The sequence below is a fragment of the Pollicipes pollicipes genome, unplaced genomic scaffold (assembly GCF_011947565.3).
Source record: "Pollicipes pollicipes isolate AB1234 unplaced genomic scaffold, Ppol_2.1 Scaffold_2555;HRSCAF=2994_pilon_pilon_pilon, whole genome shotgun sequence".
NCBI lineage: Eukaryota > Metazoa > Arthropoda > Thecostraca > Pollicipedomorpha > Pollicipedidae > Pollicipes > Pollicipes pollicipes.
In genome coordinates, this window is record NW_023596136.1 from 9,844,379 (window position 1) to 9,866,991 (window position 22,613).

The 22,613-nt window shown below is 58.2% G+C and overlaps 1 pseudogene; it reads left to right on the forward strand.

The window, feature by feature from the left end:
- Positions 1–22,613, forward strand: part of LOC119108513 (protein unc-79 homolog) — a 51,750-nt pseudogene that overhangs the window by 11,239 nt on the left and 17,898 nt on the right.

The following is a 22,613-nucleotide window of genomic DNA, read 5'->3' on the forward strand; positions in this document are numbered from 1 at the left end:
CATGTGTACTGAGAGTCCTTTTTTGGCCCCTTGGGGCCGCAGATTAAGAGCCCGATTAAAGCGGCCGAAGGGCAGGGTCAGAGGTCGTATGGATGGATCACACCCCAAAGGCCGGATCCTAAAATGTCAGATCAGCACTGATCGGAGGCCCCATGCGACTTTGTCTCTATTTGAGGCAGCTGACAGAACAGCAATATCGAACAGGTCTTTCCGCGCCATTCTGGGGCCTAGCTGTCATGTCCCGAGCAGGGGAAAGGCCAATATCTCCAAATGTCCAATCAGAAGGCAGCCTACATTCGTCGGGACACCTGGAACAATGAAGGACCCACGCTGCTGGTCAGTGACCACAGTCGCTGGCAGGAGACCATGTGTCGGCAGCGAGCCCCAGGTCGACCAGGAACACATTTGCCTAATAGGGACGATTATGGGACCCCGTATGGTAAAGGGCCTATTGTGCTGGTTTGGCCCCTCCTGGCAATGAAAGGATTCATGAGATATGATAAAAAGGGCTCACATGTACAATGTGATAGCGGAGAGGCTTGTACCAGTCAGGGACACCAGTACCAGACGAGGATCCTCCGCACCGTTTCAACCTGGCGCCGATAAGGCGGATAAGTGTCTCGCTACCAATTATTGGACTTCCTGTGCCAGCTAGCAGTGCTTGCATCAGCGAGGGTCCCTGCGCCGATCCGTTGCTGTATGTCTCAGGCAGAGGGTCAGCCGCATCCAGGGGGGGGGGGGGGACCGGTTGTGGTGCATCCTTCTGAGGGTCTCCGTACGGTCCTGGGGGTTATCACCAGAATGAAAGCCGCTGTGGACTCCAGGATGAGGGTGGAATGCCCTTCAGCTGCTGACCAGAACGTTTTACCAATGTAATTCAGTTGGCTGACCAGTCGATTCTCTGAACGGAAGCAGTTTGCAGCGTTACGAGCGAGAGAGGTCACGCCATTGCGCCTTCCCATTGCGCCTTCCCGTAACCCGTCCGTACTACTAATCTAAAATTGCCACTGGTGAAACATCCCGCCCGAGATACCTTTTACACGCGTACCAATTGATTTCATAAAGCGTTGGAAAGAACCGGTTTCCAATGCGTGGTCATTTCCACTCTCCTGTTCACCGCTGGCTAGGTGTTCTGCGAGGTTCCGTACCCTACAGTGGTGTGACTACAACATTTTTGTCCCGACGTCTCACAGAGCACCTCACGGAGGGGGCACCAAGGAATCACGTACAGCCCGGCCACAATACTCTCCTCTCGCGCCGAGCGCTTACACAAAACACTGCAATTCTATCATCTACACACAAAACAACAAACTCAGCATTCTGGGTGCATTACTGATTCATGACCACAAACGACTTTTAAGGAAACATGTGGATCAAAACTATTGAGTTATCTCTTTAGAGCAGCATCACAAATAAAACATTTAGACGAGGAACAAGACACTGATGAATGACGCTGGTATTGGGTGATTGGCATGCAGTGTTGTCATTTACCATGTTATTGTGTTATTCACAATGTGCGGTGCTAATGATGTCCTCTGCACGGCTAAAGAATCGTGTGTTGTTGCCAAATCAAAACGGGAGTGGGTGCTATCCAGTGAAAAAACCTATTGTTGTTGGCATGTTCGTGTTTTATGCTCTGATTTGAAGTGTTTAAGTTGCATAAGTGAAATGAAGAACCAGATATGTAGAAGAGCCAGCCACCATTCATATACCGTGCAAGCTCTGCGAGCTTGGTCTGCCGTTTGTTACAAAACCACATATATATATATATATATATATATATATATGTGTATGTGTGTATATATATATATATATATATATATATATATATATATATATATATATACATATATGCATAAATATCCACACATGTACACCGCGAAAATGCTACACAACTGGAGAAAGCCTCCTACTTTGTGAACTCCCAAGGGTTCATTGTTCCATCCACCAGAAATCGTCGTATTCCGACCATCGAGTTTGATATTCTTATGCATGCAGTTTGTAGACTGGAACATAGTTTACTGTGCGCAACCCTAGAAAACCAGGCGTGTTCCGTATGCAAATACATGGAGCTGGCTCATTTTCTCCAGATCATGGTGGATCCTGTCATTTTGAGGTTAAGTATTTCGGAGAAAATATTGCAGCATACACTTAGATTGGACGCTTATACCATCAAAATAAAAACTCAAACCTGATTTCTAGCTTACTTGTGGCTAGCCGGGTAGTTCATGAGATCAGCTGATGGCTGAGGGACTAATGCAGAGTTTTTGCTTTGTCTGTTGCAAGAAAGTACAAAATATCCTATCCTTCAAAATGTATTAAAGATGTACGTACAAGTACAATAGCTGCCACAAATTCGATAAACAACGGAAACGATATGCATGATATCGGCGGTATGTAGAATTATGCTCGACAGTTACAAGAACAAATTCATTGGTGTAGTCGGCATAGCCGGTAAATTCAGGTCATCAGTCGATAAGACGCAAAGCCCCACTCAAAACTGTTAAGGTTTAGGTCCAATTCAACGGCGCATGCCCCTCCTAAAATTTGGGAAAACCCTAGACCAATAAGGACGGCACCTGAGCGGTCGAAACTACTGCGGCAGCCCGACAAAGAGGCTCCCGTCAACAGTGAAGGGTCCTCGTAACGAGCGAGAAGAACCTAACAGTCATATGGTGGGACCCCGAAATGATCGGGAGTGCCCCGGCAGGCTAACATATGGGTCCGGCCAGGCACAGGATCCTCTGAGCAGGGGAAATGACCCAAGATCAGTGTGCATGAAGTAATGCCTCTGTGCGATCAAGAGTGCCCGGGCAGGTCAACAGAAAGAGCTCTGACAAGTGAAGGGTCGTCAGCAAATAAGTGCCCCAAAATATGCGCCCCGGTGAGCCCCGGGACGCAGCCCGCGCCCAGGCCGGACACGGCCGCCAGGCGTCAACGTAATTTATAGTGACTATGCTCCGCGGTAAGCATCACGTGATCATCGATAAAATGCCAGGTTGGCTGTGCCATCTGGTTACAAAAGCGGGAAATAGCGGCAGGGAGTAAAAAATATAATCTAATCTAAGCTTGCATAAGTGCCGGGGACACTGGACATTCTAAACATTGGACTTTACGACTCTGGATTATGCGGCTCTGGACGTTGCGCGCCTAGACCCTTTAAATGCCCCCAATAGGTAAGTTGTTCAGTGCATAACCGAGAAACATTAGTCACATGGATAAGACAGTAGTATTAGCCTTATTCCTCGGAAAAACCAGGAGAATGGGGATAGATCATGGCCAATTATGCTAACGTGATGTGTGCCTCTATGTGTGAGGTGCGCTAGCTTAAAATCGATTACATGTGTAAGTGATGCCTGACGCGTGATGTGTGATAGCCTGTTTAATAAAGTCGTTTGCTGTATAATTGGTGCGCGATGTGTGATGCCTGTTTACTTCAACCCGCTTGCATGTTTGAATGAAGCGTGATGCGTGATGCCTATTTGCTTGAATTCATTTGCATGTTCACTGTATGTCCGGGCATTCTAGATCGCAGATATACGCTGTACCTTGGTAATGGCTGGCAATCGCTCTTTGTGTAATCCCCTGAATGCCGGTGTCTTGTAAAAACTGTGACTTGCTGTTTCAAACAAGAACCCTGAAAAATCGAGCAGGATCATCGGCAGGCAATTTTGAATTCATTTCTATTATTGTTTCGAGAAAGGCATTTAGGCGAAATATCAACCTAACTTTATCTCCATTCTCCTGTTTTTTTCCGAGGAATAAGGCTATACTACTGTCTTTCCCCCAATAGGTACGGAATTGGACGCATGCTCGACGTTATGAACGCTGGATGTCGCGATCTTGAACAATGTGAACACGGGACTTTGCAATCTAGGGCGTTTTGATGGCTCCCCTTAGAGAGGAGGGCACGGGTTTTTCGTGACTGTACTACACTTTTTGTATCACTGTATTGCGGGTAGAGCTCAGCACCGCGTCTTCGTTATCGTACTACGCTTTTTGTGTTACTGCAGTGTAGTTCCTTGTTGCTCATGCAATAATAGCGCCATGTCACGTTCTTACCAGGCCTGGATATCGAGGACATCGGTAAGTATAATTTACCATCGCCGTTTTTTATCCTTCTTTACGCGTTGTTCAAAACAGACATTGCTTCCAGCGTTACCTGAGTTTTTGGGCAGCTTGCCAACATACACGAACGTATTTAGATCATAACAGCCACTGTTAACTTGCTCAGCTTTATCTAAAAGATGAGGTACCTGCCATCTGTATGTTAATGATCTTGCGTATTCACCATCTTGCCGACATGTCATCTTCATCCTTATGGTTTCATGAAGCGCAAATCCTCTCCCCACGTCTCCATCCTCCAGGGGTTGAGGACATCTGCGTTCTGAGTGGTCATTTTTGTCCGTTGGTGCCGGATGCAGTCCTGTTATGTCCGCGTGCTGATTGCCAAGCCGACCCCCCCCCCTCCCCCTCCCCCCCCCCACAACCGATCCGCCTTTTCCCCATGCGGGCCTCTTCCGACATCTTTTCCACTCCGGGGGCCCTTTCAGAGCGGCGTAGCTCAGCATTGGGTCTGCTGACGTGACAGACTGCGAGGCCTTATGTCGCGGGCCAGAGCAGTCCCTTGCCCCGAGCTGAGGCGGCTGAGCCGATATAAGCCGATACACTGCCCGTCAGGCTGGGAGCCGCACTCAGTGCGAGCGCGACAACTGCCCCTCCAACGAGAACAACGAGGCCATCCAGCTGTGTCTGGACCACAACGTGGCCGTACTGCAGGGCTCCGAGTACCCGCCGCCGCTCTATCTCTGCCAGGTGGGGATGGTCCGGCTCCGCTGGCGGCGCGGGGGCACGCGTCAGCGACTCTAGGGACCAGGCGCCTGTCGGCCAGCTGGGCGGCACAGGCAGAGCTCAGGCCTCGTGTTGTACCACACTTTGTCCGGAGGTCTGAAGTCGCCCTACACACGCTACCCGGATGCCTTTTTGGTGTTGCATGTGGTGGGTTGGGATCTGGCTGGGAAGATAGCGATTTTACTGATAGTTACTGTGTCGTCCAAATAACCATTACAATTTACGAAAGCCTTACTAATTATGCCTTAGTAAATTTACTTATAATACCTTTGGCGGGCACGGAACGGAAGTTCCTGCTTCATAATTGGTGCCAATCTCTAGTGTCGTGCTCACAAACACTATCGTTTCTTTGCAGCACTGTTCGCAGGATATCCGGGCCGCCAACTCGCAGATCAGCATGTTCGAGATCCTGCTTCCTATGCAGCACGTGTCCACCACTTGTGAGAACAAGGTGCGTGTGGTGCTTAGCTGGCGGAATGAGCTTTTCGGATAAACTAGAGTCTTCAAAGTGGGTGAAGGGACCAGCGAGTGACTCGCCACCGGTATGTAGCACACAAGAATGATGCGTTTTTCGCGTATTCAGCGATTTTGTTTACCCGATCGCCCATTTCGCAAATATGCCAGTAATGACATAATCTTATTTTAGGAATATTTCCTCTGTTCTCAACAACCCGCCTGACGTCAGTTTCATTTTTTGTTTTCATTCCAGAACTGCCGTTCGAACGAGAAGCTGGCCATCTGCACATGCTTCAGCATCGAGTGCGCCTCCTACAACGGTAACCGGCCGATCAGGTACTGTGCCCAGTGCGACAGCATTCGACACAACAACCGGCGTGGCTGGCGACCACCTGGTCCAGTACCGCATCGGCTCGCCGTGGAAAATGGCGCCCGACGTCTCCCGCTACATGGTGGAAGCCGTGGTCAGGTGAGTCGATCGGCGGCGCGTGGGCGGCCACGGGGCTGTGCCGCTCCGTCTGAGGCCTGTGGGTGCAGTCGCTGGCAGGACGTGTGTGCCCATCGTAGCAGGTGTTGTGTGGTGCCTCGAAACATTTCCAGTGCCGTGGTGTCAACCACGCCACGCCAGCTGAGTGGCGTTGCCATGACGCTCGATGACGCCCCGTCATACAGGACAGTTCTTCAATGACTCCGCAGTGGCAACCCGATGACTCCGCGGTAAACCCGACGGTTCCACTGTGACTCCATAGTGACTCCCCGTCGACACCAGGTGGCTTCCCGTAACACCCCCTTTATTCCTCGTCGACTCCCGTTAACACTCCAGGTGACTCCCCGTTTGCATGCCATTGACTCCCCGTTAACATCCTAGTGACCCCCCGTTTATTCCCCGTCGGCCCCGTGAACACCCATGTGACTCCCATTTACACCTCATTGACTCCCCGTCAACACCCAGTTGACTCCCCGTTAACACCCCATTGACTCCCTGTTAACACCCCTGTGACTCCCCCGGTGCGGTGGCCGGCAGTCTGCTGAAGGAGGCGCAGCCGCTGGCCGACAGTCGGCGGAAGTCGCGAGCAGGACCGCCACACCCGCGCCGGCCTCCTGGATGACGCCAACCAGGTAATGGACGGCCGACTGGCACACTCATCCACTCCACTTGACCCACTGGCACAATCATCCACTCCACTTGGCCCACTGGTACGCTCATCCATTCCACTTGGCCCACTGGCACACTCATCCACTCCGCCTGGCCCATTGGCACATTCATCCACTCTTATTTGCCCCACTAGCACGCCCTCCCGCTCCACTTGCCCCAATGGCACGCCCTCCCGCTCCATTTGGCCCACTGGCGCACTCATCCACTCCACTTGGCAGGCCTCATGTAAGTAGTAATCCGCAGGTGAGCGTACAGGCCATGTCGCGGGGAGAGTGCAGCTGCGTAGGCACAAGGCGTGACAGGTGCAGTGAGGTCACATGCCTGATTGGACAATGTACAGATTAGGAGCTCTGAGAAAGATGGGCCACCGGGTCCAGATACTGGGACCTGCCGTACGGTGGTGGGACCGGCCGCGGTACCAGGGTCCCGACTGCGCCGCGGGGTATCCAGGGCGGTGCGCCAGCCTCTGCGCGGTGATGGTGCTACGCCTCGGTGACGCGTGCTGGCGTGTGGCTCCGGCAGCCGGAGGGTCCGTCGCTGGAGGAGCGCCGCTCGCTCAGCCGCTACGGGCGTCTGGCTGCTGGTGAACCTCTGCACGCCGGACCGCACCACGCCGGACGCCACGCTGGCGCGCCTGCTGGCAGCCCTCTTCAACTGGTTCGAGGCGACCGCTTACCTCGGAGACGGTACGTCAGCCGGCCGCTTACCTCGGAGACTGTACGCCAACCGGCCGCTTCTGGTGGTCAAGGTGGCTTTGAGATCGCATGCAAGTGTCTAGTATGCAAGATTGCATACCTGTGGGCATATAGATATGAACACTGATAAGCACACTTTGTGAGTGCAAATCTGTTGCTGTTAAGATGCCCAGTATTACCCGTCACAAGGTATTTGCAAGGGAGGGGCAGACCGTTTGCTGCTACAGTGCCGATTACCAGGAGTTTGTCAGTCTCGATATCCTGTTGCCACGTTGGCTGCATAATCACGCATCTTGGGGACGTGGAAAGGGTATCGGTACCTTCATGCCTCTCGGGCATGCACGAACACCAACAAGAGCTGGCTGGCGCGTCCGGCTGGCGGTGGCGGCCGGTATCCGTGTCCGCGTGCTGACGGTGGCGGCCGATCTCAGTGCTGGGCACGCGGACGACGCCGGCCGGTCTCCGCGTCTGGCGTGCTGACGACGGCGGTGAGTCTCCGCGTCCGGCGTGCTGACGACCGCAGCGAGTCTCGGCGTCAGCCGCGCTGACGACGGCGGCCGGTCTCCGCGTGAACCGCGCTGACGACGACGTGGCTCGTGTTGCAGACCAGACGGGCGGCGCGCTGGAGCTGCTGAAGTCCGAGTACATCCACAGCTGGCTGCAGAACATCCTGGCCGGCCACTTCAAGACGTTCGCCTCCTGCCTGCTGCCGCGGCCGCCCGAGTACGCCAGGGTCGGCGGACACTGGTCAGTCCTGAGGGTGACGCCGCCACGGTCGTGCTGGTTGCAAGCAGAAACATCACACTGGGCGTCTGGGCTTCAGGACACAGCCGCTAGTGCTGGCTGGGAGAGCCCCCGGGTAGTTGGAGCTGGTACCTAAATTCAGCCGTGCTTTTGAGATGTTTGTTATATGGCTTCTAGATGATCTCGATTGAGCTTATAGCGGTCGTTGTTAAGCGAACATATTCTCGCAGCATGCACGTCTAGGACGTTAAGCCTCGGTGCTGTCTCGTCCGCTTCGGTGGCTTGCGGCCTGACCGACACCGATAACCGCCGGCCCGCAGGGACGGCCTGGTGTCGAAGACGCAGCACATCCAGGAGGGCTTCCACAGGCTGTTCTGCCTGGTGCCGTACGACATCATCAGTGCCGACTTATGGAACCACATCATGCCCAACTGGCTGGAGGCCATCCTGCAGGACGTGCCCGAGGACGAGCTGCCCGAGCTCAAGATCATTCTCAGGTCAGCGACTGCCCGGCCTCGCGCCGGCGCGGTTCGACGGCTCGCAGAGGACATCGCCCTGTTGTTACGGCGCCGGCGAGCGATAGCTCTTAGTGTTCCGTGCTACTGGTTTGTGCGCGCAATTTAAGTGTCCCTGGACCCAATCCATGGTCCCTAACAGGGATGACCCTGTTCGATACTCGAGGTCCCTTGTCTTGTGTGTTGGTCTCCATGCCTTTGTCTCAGTGCTTTTGTCCCCCTGCTTTTGTCCCAGTGTTTTAGCCCCATTGCGGTGCTTTAGCACCCTGTTAAAAGTCATACGTGGTTTGGTTAAAAGCTGTGAGGTGTTTCCTTACAATTCCTGGAGGTTGTTTTACTGCGTCACTTGCAGCGTGCAACAAACGATTTTCGAAAACATGATACAGTTAACTGCGGTATGTAACACACGGTCGCCAGTGGCGTCGCTTGTGACCCTACTACATGCATGTTATGTTTGCAGCAAGCTGCTGGACCCGGATATGTCTCCGCTCGGCTTCGACGCCGACCAAATGTACCAGTTTGTGTCGGTGCGGTTCCACTCGAGCGCGCCACGCGTGCAGGAGCAGGCGCTCGCCTGGCTGCAGGTACGGCACCACGCCACCGGAGCCGCACGGCGCTGGAGTGCAGGTCCACTCGAGCGCGTGCAGGAGCAGGCGTTCGCCTGGCAGGTACGGCACCGCGCCCCCGCAGCCGCACGGCGCTGGAGAGCAGGTCCACTCGAGCGCGTGCAGGAGCAGGTGCCAGGAAACATATCTACACAGACCGTTGATGTATTCACATCGACTCGAAGCCCGATACAAAATGGTCGGTTTCAAAATGAAAATAAAACAGACAAAGCTACATCAAAAGCCGTGTTGTGTTGGTGGCAGTCTTATCATACATGCGCAGCACCCTCTTCTATACGATCCGTGGGTCCTCTGCACATCACATTAGCGACCATTTGCGTCGTCACCGAAGCCATCTAACATTCACACAGCACCAGCTCTCCTTTTATCCAGTAAGGTCGTAGGACCCGGGTTGCTTGACGCTTGCGGCGTGTGCTGGTCGAGCCGGCCGCCCGCTAACCGGACCCGCCCCGCTCTGACAGATCCTGCCAGAGGTGAACTGACCGGACCCGCCCCGCTCCGACAAATCCTGTCGATGGTGAACTGACCGGACCTGCCCCGCTCCGACAGATCCTGTCGGGGTGAGCTGACCGGACCCGCCCCGCTACGACAGATCCTGTCGGGGGTGAACTGACCGGACCCGCCCCGCTCCGACAGATCCTGTCGATGGTGAACTGACCGGACCCGCCCCGCTCCGACAGATCCTGTCGATGGTGAACTGACCGGACCCGCCCCGCTCCGACAGATCCTGCTGATGGTGAACTGACCGGACCCGCCCCGCTCCGACAGATCTTGTCGATGGTGAACTGACCGGACCCGCCCCGCTCCGACAGATCCTGTCGGGGGTGAAGCTGACCGGACCCGCCCCGCTCCGACAGATTCTGTCGGGGGTGAACTGACCGGACCCGCCCCGCTCCGACAGATCCTGTCAGGGGTGAACTGACCGGATCCGCCCCCGCTCCGACAGATCCTGCCAGAGGTGAACTGACCGGAACCCGCCCCGCTCCGACAATCCTGTCGATGGTGAACTGACCGGACCCCGCCCCGCTCCGACAGATCCTGTCGGGGGTGAACTGACCGGACCCGCCCCGCTCCGACAGATCCTGTCGGGGGTGAACTGACCGGACCCGCCCCGCTCCGACAGATCCTGTCAGGGGTGAACTGACCGGATCCGCCCCGCTCCGACAGATCCTGTTGATGGTGACTGACCGGACCCGCCCCGCTCCGACAGATCCTGTCAGGGGTGAACTGACCGGATCCGCCCCACTCCGACAGATCCTGTCAGGGGTTGAACTGACCGGAATCCGCCCCGCTTCCGTACAGATCCTGTCGAGGGTGAACTGACGCGGACCCGCCCCGCTCCGGCAGATTCCTGTGCAGGGGTGAACTGACCGGATTCCACCCCGCATCTCCGACCAGAGTCCTGTCAGGGGTGAACTGACCGGATCCGCCCCTCTCCGACAGATCCTGTCAGGGGGGAACTGACCGGATACCGCCCGCTCCGACAGATCCTGTCGATGGTGAACGGACCGTGAAACCCGCCCGTCTTCCGACAGATCCGTGCAGGGGTGAACTGACCGGACCCCGCCCCGCTCCGACAGATCCTGTCAGGGGTGAACTGACAGGATCCGCCCCGATCCGTACTAGATCTGTCCAGGGGGTGAACTGACCGGATCCGACCCTCCACGATCTGTACGACAATCCGTCGATGGTGAACTGACCGGACCCGCCCCCGCTCCGACAGATCCTGTCAGGGGTGAACTGACCGGATCCGCCCCGCTCCGACAGATCCTGTCAGGGGTGAACTGACCGGATCCGCCCCGCTCCGACAGATCCTGTTCAGGGGTGAACTGACCGGATCCGCCCCGCTCCGACAGATCCTGTCGATGGTGAACTGACCGGACCCGCCCCGCTCCGACAGATCTGTCGATGGTGAACATCGCAATCCCCGCTACCGATCCTGCACAAGATGCTGCGGCAGCGGCGTGCGCTGTCTGCATGTGTCGCGTGACGGACCCAGCCTGCCGCAAAGTCAGCTCCATCCGCTCCCAGGTCAACACCGGACCTCGGTACGCTGGCCGTTGAGGACCTCCAGATCGCTGTGCCTGCTTGACGGCTGTGGCACGTGCAGCCTGCAGCTGTGCGGAAAATAACTCCAGAAATTGTGCTATATTTGGGACTGTCATAAGGTTAAGTTGACAGTCTACCTGCCATAAAGCCGTCGTAAACCTGTTTTCATCCCGCATGCGTCATGCATGAATTGTCCCCTGACCCAGACTTGACTTGGCAGGTTCCGTTGTGCAGAGCGAGTCCTGCCTCCCTCGCCCCTCGCCCCCTACCCGTCGTCCCATTCCCCTCACTCCTCGCCCCTCGCCCTTCGCCCTTCGCCCTGTGCCCCTCGCCCCTCACCCGTCGTCCCAGTCCTCTCACCCCCTCGTCCCATTTCCCTCACTCCTCGCCCCTCGCCCTCTCACCCCTCAATCCATTTCCTTCACTCCTCGTCCCACCCCCTCGCCCTTCGTCCCATTTCCCTCACTCCTCGCCCCATGCCCCTCAATCCCTCACCCCATTCCCCTCGTCCCTCGCCTCTCGCCCCTCACCTCTCATTCCATTCCCCTCACTCCTCGTCCCACCCCCCTCGCCCCTTGTCCCATTTTCCCCTCACTCCTCGCTCCACGCCACTCATCCCTCACCCCATTTCCCTCACTCCTTGCCCCACGCCCCTCATCCCTCATTCCATTCCCCTCACTTCCTCGCCCCTCGCCCCTCGCCCATGTCTGGAGAGGGTCGCCCGTGTTGGCGCTGACCCGGCCTTGGACCTGGCAGGTCCGGTGGTGCAGAGCGAGTCCCGGGCCGCGTCGCCCCCTGTCGGGGGAGGACGGCATGCCCGAGGAGGAGGCGCCGCTGGATACCGTGGACACGGCCGACTTGGTGGTGCCCTGCTTCGTGCTTATGCTGGACGTGCTGCTCAAACAGGTGATGTCATCGAGGCTGTTGGCCGACTCGCGTGACATCAGGGACTTTGCCCACTAGTTTGTGCCAACGTTGCATAAATATGTTTACGTGAATTTTGATGACTTGTTTTTAGTATATATGCATTTATATATATATATATATATATATATATATATATATATATATATATATAGATATAGATATATATATATATATATATATATATATATATATATATATTACTAGCTCCAAATGTCAGTATATTGTTGCTGGCCCGAAGTCGTTTGCTGTTTCTTACTTTCCAACCAGGCGGTCCATTTTACCCTTCAGATGGAGATCCAGGACATCCAGCGGAGCCAGGGCGTGCAGAACAGCCTGTCGCAGCAGGCGGTGGTGCTGCTGAAGGCCATGCTGTCCTCGCCCACCGAGGGCCGCCACACCTGTGACCCGGACGACATGCCGGTGTTCGAGGTGAGTGCCTGCCGCCGACAGACGCCGGTCGCTGGGCGTCCTCAGCTGCAGACCGGCCCTGGCCGAACCGGGCCGAGGACTGCACGGCGCGGCGTGGCCACTGGCGCAGAGATGGCGCCCATCGGAGGAGGCGTAGGACTGGGATGGGAACAAGACTGCGTTTGCACTCCGGCCTGGAGGCTCATTGTGAAGTTTGTTATGTTGCCTTCGTGGGCGAAGTGTTCCTGTTTTGAACACACTGTATGGCTGACCCGCCTGACTTTCTGTGCCATGTCGTCTGCTGCCCAGCCCCGCCCCCACAGTCAACCTTTGACCGCTGACCGTGACCAACTGCACTCCGTCCTCCGCCCGGAACATGCCGAACCAGCCTCGCCTCCACAGTCACCTCCGTGACCGCCACACCCTGTCTCCGCCCGGGACCTGCCGAGCCAGCCCCGGCCCCACATCACCTCCGTGACCGCCACACCCTGTCCTCCGCCCGGGACCTGCCGAGCCAGCCCTGGCCCCACAGTCACCTCCGTGACCCGCCACACTCTGTCCTCCTCCCGGTACCTGGCCGGGCCAGCCCCGGCCCCACAGTCACCTCCGTGACCGCCACACCGTCCTCTGCCCGGTACCTGCCGGGCCGGCCCCGCCCCCAGTCACCTCCGTGACCGCCACACCCTGTCCTCCGCCCGGTACCTGCCGGGCCGGCCCCGCCCCCACAGTCACCTCCGTGACCGCCGCACCGTCCTCCGCCCGGGACCTGCCGAGTCAGGCCCGCCGCCACAGTCACCTCCGTGACGCGCCACACCCTGTCCTCCGCCCGGGACCTGCCGAGCCAACCCCGGCCCCACAGTCACCTCCGTGACCCGCCACACACCCTGTCCTCCGCCCGGGACCTGCCGAGCCAGCCCCGGCCCCACAGTCACCTCCGTGACCGCCGCACCGTCCTCCGCCCGGGACCTGCCGAGTCAGGCCCGCCGCCACAGTCACCTCCGTGACCGCCGCACCGTCCTCCGCCCGGGCCTTGCCGAATCGTCCATCTGACACCACCGCCCACAGACGTACCGCGAGAACGGCAAGGACGAGCCGGTGCGCGTGGATCAGTGCGACGCGTGCGAGGCGCTTGCTGGAGCTGTACCAGCTGGCCGGCGAGCTGCTCTCTTATATCTGCCCCCAAGAGATGGTCAAGCCGGTCGAGGTGAGGCGAGGTCCGGGCCGGGGGGAGAGGTGCCCGGCGACAGACGCGCCGACGCCGCTCGTCCAGCAGCGCAGCCAGACGCTGTACAGAGCGGTGCTAGCGCCCGCTTCTGGTCATGTCCAGATGCTCATCGTAACTGTCGCAGTAGTAACTATCCAACACGGGGATGTGCGTGTTGCGTCGTGATGTTGTAACACAGCTGGACAGGAGCCGTGTCGGTCCGACCGGCGCGTCAGAGGGTCCCGCCCCGCGCAGTGTCCTACCTCCGTCCACGGCGGCGTCAGTGCCGTTCCGACCGGCGCGTCAGAGGATCCCCCGCGCAGTGTCCCACCTCCATCCGCGGCGACGTCTGTGCCGATCCGACCGGCGCGTCAGAGGGTCCCGCCCCGCGCACTGTCCCACCTCTGTCCGCGGCGGCGTCACCAGTGCTGTCTCAGCACCGCTGACGCCGCCCTGCCGCTCAGCTGGTGGAGGAGGCCGAGCCGGGCATGGAGTCACCGCCGCCGGCCCAGCAGGAGGAGCCGCCGCCGCACGTTCAGGAGAAGCCGGCCACGGCGCCCGAGGAGCACGTGGTGCCCGTGGAAGCGCCGCAGATGGGACAGCAGTCGCAGGTACGCGGGGATTGCAGGATCGGGTACGGTCGCTGTCTGCTCAAGAAACCGGCTCAGATCCTGGCCTGTCTGCGTGTGGAAAAGTCGTTTGATTTCTTAGCATAAACGCATATTGGGCAGATTGTCACATCCAGAGAATGTGCAAACTACGCATTTTTGTGTGATTAATACCACCAACAGCTGGAATTGTGTGACAATCGTGCATAAAGACGGGAGAGACTGAAGCCACGAAAGCTCATCAGATCGGCCTGACCTGCAGCAGCGGCGACCGCGGAGGACGCCGTCGCGCCGCCGCGGTGCGGGGCCGCGACACTGACAGAGCCGGACCCACGCCGCCAGGTGATGATGGCTACGGAGACTGTGACGGAGATGGATGTGGCGGCCAGCATGCCGGCTGAGAAGGTGATGCGCGCTGTAGCCAAGGCGGTCACCATCTCCGAGGACGACATCGGTCAGTGCAGCGCCCCGCCCTCCCCTCTCCTCCCTCCCCCCACCACTCACCCAACCACACACACTGCAGGTTCAGCGGTTGGCCAGTTCTCATCGTGTTCTGAGGAACAGTGGAGTCATGGACCAGGGAGATGAAAGCTGGTGTGCGTCCGACCGTGCAGAAGTGACCAAGGCGCCATTGCCCAAATGAGTTGCTGCCAACATGTTTGTGGTTTACATGTGAATATTTCGATGTGGATGATCCACTTTCCCACTCCGTCTGATCGGTAGGGGGGTGGGGGAGGAGGCGGTTTGCCGAGTTACGTCAGCACATTTGGGGGGAACATGCATGTCGTACCATTCTCGGCGTGTTTGGAACGGGGCAACATCGACGGCACCATTCGTTTCCGTTTTATAGACGATAAAGCCATGGACCTTCAGAAGTCGTACGCTTCCAGCCGCGCCTCTGCTGCACCTCATCTGACCCCATCCCCCCCCCCCCCCACACACACACAAACACACGGCCAGGGTCTCCACCCGGCCCGGTTTACACCCACACTTGGGCGCTGTACACCGCTGGTCCAGTGCGTCGGTTTGCGCTGAAACCGGCCGCGGTCCGTGTGCCGGCAGCGGTGGCCAAGGTGAAGGTGGTGGCGGCCCGGCTCGTGGGCGAGAACGACCAGCCCGTGCTGGTGCCCACCATCGAGGAGGGCGACAACTTCTGGACCACTTCGCACGGACGGTTCCGCTTCACCGTCGACGAGCTGCCGCCCGATCTCCAGCTGCTCTACGGACTGCTCAATGTAAGTGTCACTCCCGCCGTCGCCCCTGTGTTCCTTTGTCCCATTCTCTTGTTTTCCCACTCCCTCATTCTTGCTCTCATCTGGCTTTCTATTCAGTTTCGTACTCTCCAACTCGCTGATCTTTGCCTTCGCCTTTAAATTTTCATTCTCTCACCGTCCCACGCTCTTTCGCTTTGTGTATCTCCCTTCTTCTGTTTGCGTTTTCCCACGGTCTTTCATTACTGTTTATCTTTCTTTCGTTTGTTTTCTCCTCTTCACTCGTCTCGTTTGTTGTCGGTCACTCTCCTCTTCGTCTGGACGGGACCTTACACATGATTCCCTTACATTTCCATCATTTGCTCGCGTCCTTTCTCTGCGCGGTGGATACATTTGTCGTAACGTGTCTGGTGCGCCCGTTCTCTGTGCCGTACGGGGCCAGACCAGCACCGGTCCGGTCCGGCCAGTGCTTGACCAGGCTGCGGTGGCCAGGCCCCAGCCGTACATCCCCGCTGCCCGGTCCCGGGCGTCTGCTGGCGCGTCCTCCCACGCTAGTGCGCGACAGCGCAGCTGACGTGCTGCCGCGCCCGCAACAGCGCGTCAAGGAGTGCGACGACCAGGACGTGACGTCGCACCTGCTGTCCTGCCTGCGCCTACTGGTGCTGCACGCCGACTGCCTGCAGCGGGCGGCGCGGGACCACCGCGGCTTCCACATCTGGTGCCAGGAGAACCTCGTCATCAAACAGTAATCAGACGTCTGCTTGCTCGCCGCGGGGGCGTGTCTCACTCAATGCTGAAGTCCCTGCTGCAGCCAGTTGCAGCAGGGACTTGCCTGCCTGACTGCAGGGACTTGCCTGCCTGACTGTAGATACTTGTCTGCCTGACTGCAGGGACTTGACCGGCTGACTGCAAGGATTTGTCTGCCTGACTGCAGGGACTCGACCGGCTGACATGCGCTGGTGTAGATCAAGTTATTCGAGGCGACCAATCTAGCGAACCGAGAAAGGGATGTTTGTCTTTGGATTATTGAAACTTTATATCGTTTGGCTTTTAAGTTGTTCAGTGCATTCGCGAGAAACATTATTTACATAGATGAGAACGTAGTAATAGCCTTATTCCTCGGAAAAAGCCAGGAGAATGGAGAAATAGATTAGTTGATATTCGGCAACATGCCTTTATTGAAACAATAGCGGACGTGAATTCAGAATTGCATGCCGATGATCATACTCGATTTCTCACGTTTTTCTTGTTTTTGTTCTCATGTTTCTCATTTTTGAAACAGCAAGTCACAGTTTTTACATGACATCAACATTTCTTGACAACAACATTCAGTGAAAATATTATTGTAAAAGTCAGCGACCAAATCTTAACGTACAGGGCTCATCATGGTCGATTATGCGAACGTGATACGCGATATGTGTGATTATGTGTGATGTTCATGGACAGGCAAATGTTGATGCACTTGAATCCAGCACTCTTGGGGTTTCAGCTCATGCGTTCGATTTAATTGCTATCGTTTAAGTTCGGGCATGGATGTGTGTCACCACTGAGCATGGCATGTGAGCACGCTTCTCCGTCGTGTGCTTAGTTCCGTGCCAGCCTGTGCAATTGGTTGATGTGCTTAGATACGCTTGTTTTTGGTTGTTGAAATGTGTCGGCGCCTTTTGATCTGCCTTCTTTGCCTCTCGTTGACATTCCCGTCTCTTGATGTGGCTTTGCTACGTTTAGTTAAGTTTAACTATTATTGCTTCACCAATATGTGTCGGTTTTATTTTCGAATCATGGAGTTTGCATATGCATGTGTTGTGGCTGCATGTTTTTTAGTGCATGTCTGTGGTTTCAACTTTCAAATTGTGCTCTGTGTATGCACTGTATCTTCTTGCGCCGCTACGCTGCGCACATTTCACACAGTGCTCTGCGTGCGCACGCTCACCTCGTTGTTCCGCCGTCCGCCGCTGCCGTCCCGGCTACGTCTGCTCTTTCCCGCGGCCGCCGGGCGGGTGTCACCGACTGCCGGGCGGGTGCCACCGACCGCTGCGCAGGTCCCACCGACCGCCGCGCAGGTCCCACCGACCGCCGGGCGGGTGTCACCGACCGCCGGGCGGGTGTCACTAACCGCCGCGCAGGTCCCACCGACCGCCGAGCGGGTCCCACCGACCGCCCCGACCTGGGCGCGTCGCGTGACGGGCGGTCCGTGCGCCGCAGACTGTGGGACCTGCTGCAGGCCGAGTACTCGCAGGTCCCGGAGATCGCCGTGCCCGTGCTGCTACATGCCATCACACTACCGTGCGGCGCCGACGTCTTCTGGCAGATCGTCGGCAACGAGTTCCACAGCGACGACTGGAAGGTCCGCTTCACCGCAGGTGACTCTCGCGCGGGGGAGAGGGCTCGCTCTGCAGCGGACCGCTGGTCTGTCTCCGCAGATGACCCACGCGCGCGGGAGGAGGGGGGGGGGGGCTCACTCTGCAGCGGACCGCGGGTCTGTCTCTGGTTAGCGTTGCCACAGGTGGCGGCCTAAATCCTGGATGCTACATTCGGACTTGTGCAGTTATCTTGTGGGATTGTCGCGAGCTCGCTGGGATCTGGTGTTCATGTCTGGCTCCAGGGCCGGCTTGAGCGTCGCTGTCGGTGGGCGCCTGCCGCCAGCCCTCTCAGCCTGGCCACATGACCCGTATCTGCTGTGAGCGTGGACTGAGCTGACCGCGCGCCCGCCTGGCGCCGCCAGTGGAGCGCGCCACCGTGCTGGCGCGTTTCCTGGAGCCGCCCATGGTGCGCCAGTGCGGCGCCAGCATCCAGGCGCCGCTGGCGCACGTCTTCTCGTACCTGATCCACGCCGTGGACGACTTGTCGGCCGCCGTGGCGCAGAAGGTCCAGCTCTACATGGAGACGATCCCGGACGGCGGCATACGGGTAACGGTCCGGGCCGGCCGGCCGGGCGAGGACACTACGCCTGCGCCCAAGCTGACCTGGCTGGCTCTTCAGGGCAAGGCGGGCGTCCCTGTCTCTGCCAAGAAATCGAGACAGTAACATGATGGAGGCTTTAACAAGTATCGTTTTAGTGAGCTTAGAGTTTGTTTTTTGTTTGTTGTTCTTGCTGCCAATGAAGTTTTCATGTCTATTGCGTGGTTCAAAGCATCTACGAATTGCTGTTTCCTGCCCATGTATGGATCATCCGACCTGTTCTTTTGTTTGTTTTTGTTTGTTTGTTTCTTGTTGTTGTTGTCTTTTTTGTCTCGCTTATGATTTCCTTGCTGTTCACGTGGCATTGTGATTATGGCCAGTATTAGGTGCCACCTGGTCTAATATGTCGTGTTTGTCACTGGATCGTGTACGTGTGGGGTGACACGCACTGCTATCAGCAGATGGGGTGATACCGCAGTACCGCAATACCGTCATACCGCAATACCACCGGTATGACACTTAAGGCGTGGTTTGAAACAGTGACCTGATCCACCAGCTGATGTTTTGTCGTTGTTATGCCGTCAGACCATCTGCATGTGTCTGGAGACGCAGTTTGACACGGTGATCGTGGACCGTCCGTTGGTGCTGAAGACGGTGCTGCAGCTGTTCCACCTGCTGCCGGCGCGCGGCATCCTCTCCTGGGAGTTCTTCAACAGCCGCCTGGACTCGCTGGTGATGGAGACGCAGATCCGCCTGGAGCGGCGGGGCGATATACCGCTGATGAAGGGTCAGTGCGGGCATATCCGTCGGGAGTGGCGGGGTGATATACCGCTGATGAAGGGTCAGTGCGGGCAGATCCGCCTGGAGCGGCGGGGTGATATACCGCTGATGAATTGTCAGTGCGGGCAGATCCGCCTGGAGCGGCGGGGCGGTATACCGCTGATGAAGGGTCAGTGCGGGCAGATCCGCCTGGAGCGGCGGGGCGATATACCGCTGATGAAGGGTCAGTGCGGGCAGATCCGCCTGGAGCGGCGGGGCGATATACCGCTGATGAAGGGTCAGTGCGGGCAGATCCGCCTGGAGCGGCGGGGCGATATACCGCTGATGAAGGGTCAGTGCGGGCAGATCCGCCTGGAGCGGCGGGGGTGATATACCGCTGATGAATTGTCAGTGCGGGCAGATCCGCCTGGAGCGGCGGGGCGGTATACCGCTGATGAAGGGTCAGTGCGGGCAGATCCGCCTGGAGCGGCGGGGCGATATACCGCTGATGAAGGGTCAGTGCGGGCAGATCCGCCTGGAGCGGCGGGGTGATATACCGCTGATGAAGGGTCAGTGCGGGCAGATCCGCCTGGAGCGGCGGGGCGGTATACCGCTGATGAAGGGTCAGTGCGGGCAGATCCGCCTGGAGCGGCGGGGTGATATACCGCTGATGAAGGGTCAGTGCGGGCAGATCCGCCTGGAGCGGCGGGGTGATATACCGCTGATGAAGGGTCAGTGCGGGCAGATCCGCCTGGAGCGGCGGGGCGATATACCGCTGATGAAGGGTCAGTGCGGGCAGATCCGCCTGGAGCGGCGGGGCGATATACCGCTGATGAAGGGTCAGTGCGGGCAGATCTGTCTAGGGCGGCCTCCAGCGTGAACTGGGCAGTCGTTGGACCTCAGTCTTTCGTTAATAACGCGCTCACTCTTTGTATCTGCCACCAGCCGCTACGGCTTATCTCGATAGGTTTGAGGCAACACACTGGGGTGTGTGTCGGAATCAGGTTAAAACGAGTGACCCATTTAGTGCACTGCACAGCTGTGCCATATGCACGTCGTGACCCGTGTTTCCTATGCACTGGCTAAAAATGGGTGCCTGGTGTGAGACTGATGATCAAAAACTATCGACTCGTGTGACTGATGTTCACTGCTCTGGAAGTCCCGAACGCTGCGTGTCTGAGCAGGGCGATGCGCCAGAATCAATCAGAACTCCCGTCAATAATCCCATACACTGTATTCAAGGTTTTGCCGAAGCGTGTTCATACCACCAGCGTGTCTGGGCTCGATTATCGCTGTTGGCAGCCAGCAGTGACCCCTGCGCCGCTCTGAACAGCTCGCCTGATCTGATCCCGTTCCCCTCCCTCTAGACCTGAAGTCGGACGGCGGCGCGAGCGAGGCGTACCTACGCCGTCTGACGCGCGCGCACGAGGCGCTCACCTCGGCCGCGGCCGGCTCTGGTCACCGGCGCACGCTCAACTCCAGCATTGGTACCAAGTGGCCCTACAAGCGCACCATGTCGGCGCCAGCCGTCGTGCCGCGGCCAGACAAGAACGGTACGACCACACCGCGGCGGATGCGATCGTGGCCGGCGGCGCCGCGGCTGTCGGACAGACACCCAGTCGCGGACTGCGGCCGGGCATGGGATTGGTCGCAGGATTGCGAACGGACCGCGCGTTATGACGAGGCGCACGTTTGTGCCAGCCGGTTAACGTGTTCTCCGTCGGCCGGGCCACGACAGGAATGGCAGCTGGGGACGAGGGCGGCACTCGGTCGTGTCCTGTCGCTGGCGGCAGCCACTGCCGGGCGATGCTGCCGAGTGCCAGACGGACGGCGAGGGCAGTGCTGTGGACTGACCGTCCCGGCACCGTTGCGTTCCAGACATGCAGAAAACACAGCTATCCGCGGCAGGCCTCGGCCCCGATCTTGAAGCGGAAGGCGTCTCGGTTCGGCATCTCGCAGGTCAACCACGTGCCGGGTAAGTACTGCCGTGAGGGGGACCATAGGTCGATGACCCTGACGGCACGGCAGCCTTTTAGGCCGGTGGTCCCGCAGTGCGTGTAGCGTGCGCTGCAGCACAGCATTTGACCTCGGGTTCCGCGGGCATGACTGGGTTGTGCCGCCATGTGTGTGTCGTCTACCACCGCGTGCCATCAGCGGTGTCCCGCCCGCGTGCCATCATCGGTGTCCCGCCCGCGTGCCATCAGCGGTTGTCCCGCCCACGCGCCATCAGCGGTTGTCCCGCCCGCGTGCCATCAGCGGTGTCCCGCCCGCGTGCCATCAGCGGTGTCCCGCCCGCGTGCCATCAGCGGTTTGTCCCGCCCGCGTGCCATCAGCGGTGTCCCGCCCGCGTGCCGTCAGTGGTGTCCCGCCCGCGTGCCATCAGTGGCGTCCCGCCCGCGTGCCATCAGTGGCGTCCCGCCCCCGCCGACAGAGAATAGTAAGACGTCGGCGGCGGCGGCGCCCGGCTCGGACGCCTGTCTGTCGCTTGTCTACCGCAGTCTGGACAGCGACGAGGGGGACCGCGAGACCACCCACCTGCTGGTCGACCTGCTGATGAAGTTCATGGCCCGGCCAGACCAGGTCAGCCGTGCCCGCCGACCCGTGCGAGTCGACGGCGGCGGCGCTGGTGACGGTCATTCGTCATCCGTCGGCTGCTGACGTCAGCGCTCTGTCGCAGCCCGCTCTGCGGCGAAACAATGGCGACAGTATAGTGACGCTTCTTGTAGCTGTGGCTGTTGCCGGTGTTTGATCGTAATCCACCACGTCATCAATGTGCGATGTCTTCTCAGACGCCAGCGTCCAATGGGCGTGAGAGAAGCGTGCGTGCGTGCGTGCGTGCGTGCGTGCGTGCGTGCGTGCGTGCGTGCGTGCGTGCGTGCGTGCGTGCGTGCGTGCGTGCGTGCGTGCGTGCGTGCGTGCGTGCGTGCGTGCGTGCGTGCGTGCGTGCGTGTGTGTGTGTGTGTGTGTGTGTGTGTGTGTGTTTGTGTGTGTTTGTGTCTGCTACCGGATCGTCGCTTTCCACATTATAATATGTAGTGGCGAAGCCCTAATAGTTAGTTACACGCCTGTGAAACCAGGATGACAAGTTTGGATTTCCGCAGAGCTCGCCCTTCCTGTCCGAGTGGAATGCAGGCGACACCACGTAGCCTCAGATGCTGCGTGCGTCATAAATCCCTGATGAAAACAACGCCGGAGTCCGATCTGGTGCCGAGCCTCCCCATGCGCCCGCCGAGCTGGCTGCGGCCGCCGCCGGAGCCAGTGTCCTGTAGGTCCGTGGCGGGCTCACGCGACTCTGACATCACGTGTTCGCTGTGTTCTCGCCCGTGCAGTATCGCCTGTTGACAGTGTGCCCGGCCGCGCGCAGGCGCCACCTGGCGACGACAAGCAGCAGTGCCGTAGCCAGCAGCTGGTGCTGCGTCATTTGTCCATGATGCTCGGCTTCAATCAGACCGACAAGACGTTCTTCATGTCGCCCGCTCGCCTCAGGTGCGTGCAGAGGCGTG